We start from the raw sequence: 7,444 nt of genomic DNA, 5'->3' as shown, positions 1-7,444 counted from the left end.
AGTGGTACATATATACAATGGAATATTACTCAGCCATAAAAAGGAATGAAATTGAGTCATTTGTTGAGACGTGGATGGATCTAGAGACTGTCATACAGAGTGAAGTAAGTCAGAAAGAGAAAAACAAGTATCGTATATTAACGCATTTATGTGGAACCTAGAAAAATGGTACAGATGAGCCGATTTGCAGGCCAGAAGTTGAGACACAGATGTAGAGAACAAACATATGGACACCAAGGGGGGAATACCACGTTGGGGTGGGGATGGTGGTGTGCTGAATTGGGTGATTGGGATTGACATGTATACACTGATGTGTATGAAATTGACTAATAAGAACCTGCAGTATAAAAAAACAAACAAACAAACAAAAAGGAAATATACCAAAATATTAATAATGATTATCTCTGGAGTGATACAATTAGGGATGAGTCTTTCTTCACATTCTTTGCTGAGGTTCTAAATTATTCATAGGAATGTATGATTTTAGCTTTCAGTTTCTCTTTTGGATGCAGAGACACTCTGAATTGGGTTAATCTTAATCAATTCAGTAAACAGTCTCCTCATTGGTCCATGCATAGCCATTGTTTATTCATTTGTTTATTACAGTGTAGTAAGTACTCATACACCCAATGCTAAATATAAAAGCTAGGACTAAAATAAAAATTTGCATCTAGGCATGAATCTTCTCCTATCCCACTCACTACTTTTCTGTACTCAAAATAACCACTTTCCCAAATCTCATAATTCCCTTCTTTTCCTTTTAATAAAGTTGTATATGGATACATGCTTTTGTAAAGCTATATAAACTATATATTTTTTTATCTTGGTTGTTTCAACTTTTTTAAGAGCATAGTATGTTATATATTATCTTCTAGGACTTTATTCACTTAATATTGCTGAAATTCATCTGTATTGATGCGTATATCACTGGAGATCATTTATTTTGATTACTATGTAATATTCTATTGTGCAACTATATTACGGTTTTTTTTCTGTATTTTAGGTTATTTCCAGACTTTTCCTGTTATGAACAGTACTATGGATATCCTTGTACATGTCTTCCCAGTGTCCCTGTATACCAATTTGGATATAAACCTGGGAGTGGAAATGCTCGTCATAGGGTATGTGAAACTTCAAACTGTTTTTCCCAAGTGGTCGCATCAGTCAATACATATTCCCACCAGCAGTGTATGAGATCCTATGAATCTGTATCCTTACCAGCATTTGGTATTGCCAGATGTATTGCTTTTATATTCAGGAAAAGAAGGTTTCTAAAACAAACTAAGAACAAAAACAAAACTGCCTTGCCCTCCCTTCCCCCAAACTCCAGGAAAGATTCGGGGCACAGGAGGTGGTATATAAAACTATTCCTCCACCAACAGCTTTTCACCTTTTTCTAGCTCTAGAAACCCTCTTCTAGCAGTGAGTTGGAAACAGTGTGGGGGTGTGAGAAGTAGGAAAACTGCAGAATTTTGTGTCATGAGGACTCTTTCCAGCAGATGGTGAAATTATTCTGAATAATTAGAATTAGAATTCTAATTAAAATTAGAAACCTCTTATTCTCTCTCTGTCTTTCTTTTTGTCTCTGTCTTTCCACCTTTTCCTCTTTCTCTCCTGAAATACAAACACTCGACCAGATATATCATTTTTATTCTCTGCAGTATGTTCCTAAAATACTCACCTTGCAATCCTCTGCAAATATCAGAGAAATGACCTGCTATCTAGTGTTTTCTTTTTTCTTGGCTACAGAGTAAGAACCTGCCAGTCACACTAAGTGGGGTGAGGGGTTCCCTGAACAAGCATTGCAGAGAATGAGAAATTCAGAACCATAAGAATTGGAAAACCTATTTCAACAGCAGCACTCTGCTTGCCTCTCCTTTCAAAATTGAGTCCTAGTTTCTATCACTTTGCAGTAGCCTGTGACATGATACAGAACACCAGATGGACATGAGAATCTGTGATTTTGCCCATTGATTCTGAGAAAGGTAGGCAGCCCACTTTTAAATATACAGAAGAACAACCAGGATAAGCTTGAGGGCCAAACTGATTCTCAACCTGGAATTATCATTCAGCCTAGAGGGCAGACCGCAGAGGCAGAGCTCCCCAGCAATTTCACAAGGTAAATCAGCCTGCCTCAGGACAGTGGTTTTCCAACTAGGTTTAGCAGGGTCCTCTCAGAGCTCTGGAGAAAGGAGGAGAGTCAGGGAGGCAGTTAGAAACCCACTTTGAGATAGAAATAGAGTAGCTTCAAAAAGTCTTTAACATATTTGGTCAAAATCAATTTTCTTATGAAAAAAAAATTTTCTTTTTGGCCATGCAGCTTACAGGATCTTAGTTCCCTGACTGAGATCAAACCTGTGCCCCCTTCAGTAGAAGCACAGACTCCTAACCACTGGATTGCCAGGGAATTCCCAATAGTCCTCTATTTTAAAGAAAGTTTAGAGATCATTGACAATGTTTAGATCTTAAGGTCTAAGAGTAACAGAGGTATAGATCTGAAACACACTTTGGAACAGCAGAGTTATATGAGATGAAGTTAGATGTGGATTCTATGTTGCAGAAGGCAGGGCCATGTGATTTCAAAACCAGCCAAGTGGGAAATAAGGCTTGACTCTTCTGATAAAAATTAAGGAGCTGAACATAAGACTCTTAATTCAACATGAGTAAAATTATTAGGGGGAAGGAATCTGTGCCACTTTTGGTCACCATTGTCTTGTGTGCCTAGCACAGTGCCTGGTACATAATGGGTGTTGAAATACTTGAGAAAGGAAGAAAGAAAAAGGATGGAGGGAGGCATATCACGTGGGCAGGACCAAGAGTCTTTTTATAAAATAATTAAGATATTTCCAAAAAATACACACACACACACACACACAGGAGAATCTCAAGTTTTTCACCAGGGAGTACAACGAAGAAAAATTCAGAATACTAATTAGCAAACATTTACCTCATCTACGGAAAAATTCTAACATACCTGTCACACATTTCATTTTAAACAGCAATGGTTCCTTCCAGTAGAAATTGGTTGTGAAATTGTTACTGAGTCCAAGCTCATACTGCTCACCACATGACAGGCCAATAAATCGCAAGATACATTGTTGGGGCAAGGAATAGTGACTTTATTCAGAAAGCCAGCAGACCGAGAAGATGGTGGACTTGTGTTCCAAAGAACCATCTTGCCTGAGCTGGAATTCAGGCTTCTTTTGTACTAAAAGGGGAGGAAGTAAAGCCAAACATTTCCTGGTTCCAGTCAGCCTCTGGAGGGGAAGTTTAATTTCTCTCTTCCTGCAGTCATTCACAGGAGGGCCTTGTCAGGATGCTTCCTGGGAGCTAAATGATGGTATTTTAGCTTAATGCTCATTACTGGGGAGGCAGGGTTCCCAGAGATGAGCCATTATGTATAATTTAAGCTTATAGGCAACATCCATTTAGTGATTAACTTGTAATAGAACACAAAGATTCTTCTCTATTACAATTCCCTACTGTCAATGTCCATTCTACAATCTTGTGGGGAAAGGGACAAGACTGCTCTGACTACTTCCTGCTGAATGGGGGTGATAAATATTCTTTAGAATCTTTAAGTCAGTAGTAAAATCCTCTTTCCTTTTTTATCTACAACTATTTAAACCTGATGAAACCCCTTAGCATGTTGTTTTCTATTTTGTAATTGAACTTGGAATTTTGGTTCCAGCTCCCAATACATATACTAAATTCCTGTGCTATTTATTTGGACAAAATTAAACAAATAGGTTGACCCTTCTCCAGTTATAATGAAATTACCATCTACTTTAGTTGGATAGGCAGACCTGTTGGAGGCAACTTCATGAACAGAGGTTAACATAGTGCCCAAACTTTTAACGTAATGGGCAACTGCTATGCCTTTTAGAGCATTTATAGATTCTCTCACCAGGGCAGACACCTGGAATGGCCTACCATACGATATTTCAAAGGGGCTTAATTTAAGCCTGCTTCTGGGAGCCACTGATCCATAGCAGGGTAACTGGCAAGGCCCTATCCCAAGAAAATTAGTTTCTTGAGATAATTTTAATAGTGTTCCTTTTTAACAATGTTCCTTTTTAATGTACGATTCTTTTTCTTGGTTTTTCCTGTTGATTGTGGTCTCCAGGCTGAATGCAGTTTCAATGCCTTAATCCAAATCAGGGGATAATTTCCTTAAGGAGGGCTTTAACCACTTCAAGACTTTCTGTCCAGGTGGAATATGTTTCCACTCATCCTGAAAAAGATAAACACTAGCAGATTATCTAAAATTTCCTGCAACTCGAGGCATTTGAGTAAAGTCTATTTTCCAGTCCCTGGTAGGACAGGTGCTCCTGTGTTGAATCCCCATCTGGGGAGGTCTGACAGTAGTCATTGTGTTATTTTTAGCACAAGTCATGGTCTTCTGCAAGCACCTTTCATTATTTTCTTTAAATAAACCCCTGGAGGTTACTCTGGATGATTATTGATCTGCATCAATTGTGATGTTATGTACAATGGCCACTTGATTGTTTTGCTTAGTAGGTCTTGCTTAGTAGGTCTAAACTCACACTGAAGCGGAGTTTGAGGTTCATCTCAGAATTCTTGTTGAGCCAAGTGATTTTTTTCTGGTGCGAATGAAACATCCGCAGATACATCAGCAATACTTGTGACCAGAGCTGAACAACCTGTCCAAGGGCACCAATGGACACATCAGTGATGGAATCCCCATTTAAATCTCCATAGCCATCCAGGGATCTCCAAAAGTACTGAATATGGCTTCTAAAGGCTCCATTGGATCCCAGGATTTTCTGGGAATACCTCATGTGAATGGTGCCCTCATGACCACTGTAGATGTACACAGCTCCAGAGTGCTGATTTTCCAAAGGTGAATCAACGATCACATCATTAAAGCCATCCATGTTGATGTCTGAAAGAGCTGCAATGGCTGAACCAAACTGAGCATTTTCAACACCCTCGGGGCCTTCCACAAATTGGTGCCAATTCAAAACACCCATTGTGATAGTAAACAGGTAGATTCTTCCTTTCTCTTTCTTTAGGTCATTCATGTGCATAGGCACACCTATCAAGAGCACATCTGTAATGGTGTCTCTATCCACATCGACTGAACACAGCACACTACCAATATAGCCGATCTGGTCACCTCTGTGAGACTGAGTAACTGACACTGTCATTCTCATGAACACTGTGTAGTACTATCTGGCTAGCATAATTCACCCGAGGAGCACCAGTAAGAAAGTGGACACTCTTTCCAGTAGAAATTGAAGCCACAGAGTAACCTAAATACGAGCGCCATCTGTAGGCTTAATTCATGTTCTGGTGGGACTCTGATGTCAAGCTGTTCTGGTGAACAACTTCAGGGTGAGGTCCATCAGACTGTTCATCAGCTCATTCCTCACTGTCAGTTTTCACCTGGGGCTCCTGTGGGGAATTAGGTGCCTCAAGTCCAAGGGAGCCCCTGGGCCTCTTCATTCATCAGAGTGATCCTCTCTTTCTACCATATGAGACGCTCTCAACTTTTATTGTTTTTCTTCTTATGTTTTAGTCTAGGCAATCTATTTTCCAATGTTCATCCTCCTTATGGCAGCACATTGTTCCTTCCCCAATGGTGACTTCTCTCTCGGGGTTACTCACCTTCCGGGAATCCAGTGCCGCTGCCCAAAAAGTGGCATTTCGCTTTGCATCTTCCTTCTGTCGCTGTTCCCTGTTGAACACTTTAAAAGCAACATCTACCCATTGAGAAGGATTCATTCCAAATGCATCATCTAATCTTTGCCACTTTCTCCTGATATCTGAGGCACTTTGCCCATAAAGGTCAAGTTTACCATTCTAATATTTTCAGGGGTCTCAGGATCTGCATTAGTATACTGTCTGTAGGCCTAATAAATCTTTTCCAAAAATTCAGAAGGGTCTTCATTTGTTTTTTTGCTGAATTTCTTGAATTTTGTTCAAACTCTTTTGCTTTGGTTCCCCTTTTCCAAGCCCTGCCAAGATGCACAAATAAGCAGTGCCCTAATAATGGTGTTCCTCCCTTATTGGGGTCCCAGTTTGGTTCAGCTATGGGTACTGCCAAATAAGCTTCAAGTGTAGAAGATCCTCCTGTAAGGAGGGTTGCGATCTTCCCAATTAAACAAGTCTGAGAAACCCAGGCGGCTGGTCATTTGCATTTAGCCTCCCATGAGATAAAGACATAAAGGAAATTGCTCTGCCCCAGAGTGGCTCCTGGCCCAAATTGGGTGCCTTGTCAGGACTTAGATGGCGATACCAGCCCAAATCCCTGTGACCCAGGAACGAACACAGGATTTTCTAATTGGTCCCTATAAGGAGGGGCAGTCCTGAGCCCCAGTGTCAGGAACTGGGGCTAGATATGAATGGAAGGTGGGGGAAGGAGTGGATATATCAGAGGGACTAAGACAGCTAGCCCAGGTAGAGGAATTAAGGTTTGAAGCAACATATCCTCACTTTCATTCCCTTCCTTTTCTTATTTTCCCTGAGGTAGTAGCACAAATGCTTGCATATAAAGGACTTCGTCATTCTTCCCCACTTCTTCAGAAAACAGCTATAGAGTCATTCAAAAGCCACTGTAAAACCATAAATAGCAATTGATCATCTCTAACCATTAAAAAGGATGCCCTTTTGCCTTGGCATCAACCAACCAGGCTGAATTCTGGGCTAGGGCTTTTGGTGATTTTAGGAACCAAGTAGAACTTTTCTCTTCTCCCAGGGAATGCCCCATAGACAGGTTTTTTCTTTTTTGTTCCTTTCCCCCATTTGGCATCAGTAAAAGTTTTAAATATCACAGAACTGATTTGGCTGTAAATGGAGAAACAGTACCAAACAAACTGAAATGAACAACCCAAAGAACAAAACAGAAAATCCTAAATAAACCCTCAAGTTTGGTCTTGGGGTTTTACGTATACCACCGACACAGGAGACTGCAAACGATGTAATTAACACAGCAAGGGTAGCAGTACATGGTGCACAGGGTCCCAAGATAATCCTGCCTAAACCCCTTTGGAGGTCCTGACAGGTACTGTGGCAACACATTGTTACAATAAAATAGCACCTACAATAAAATAGTATCTTCTCACTCGTGGATTCATGGCTGTAATCAGATCACTTATGCAAAATGGGCCTCAGAGGACTTTTTAGGGATAGTTGAAATATTCCCCATTTTTTAAGAGACAGGAATACAAGACAAAACGCAAACAGCACACACAAATGCTAGCATCCAAAGAAATGAACTGGTTCACAAATCAGGTAAAAGTCCAACAACCCTTCCCTCTTTCCAACAGGGTACCCCACTCAAATACAAAACAAACTTGCTTATTCTGGAGCAAAAGCCCCAAACAGAGAGAAAATAAAGTTTCCAGCTGCACACACCGGAGCGACTTACCCTACTGCATGGAGCCTGTTGGTTCTTACACGTTGATTCCTTGATCCAACT

This window comes from Balaenoptera acutorostrata, chromosome 1 (assembly GCF_949987535.1).
Source record: "Balaenoptera acutorostrata chromosome 1, mBalAcu1.1, whole genome shotgun sequence".
Classification (NCBI taxonomy): domain Eukaryota; kingdom Metazoa; phylum Chordata; class Mammalia; order Artiodactyla; family Balaenopteridae; genus Balaenoptera; species Balaenoptera acutorostrata.
This window is presented reverse-complemented; position numbering follows the sequence as displayed.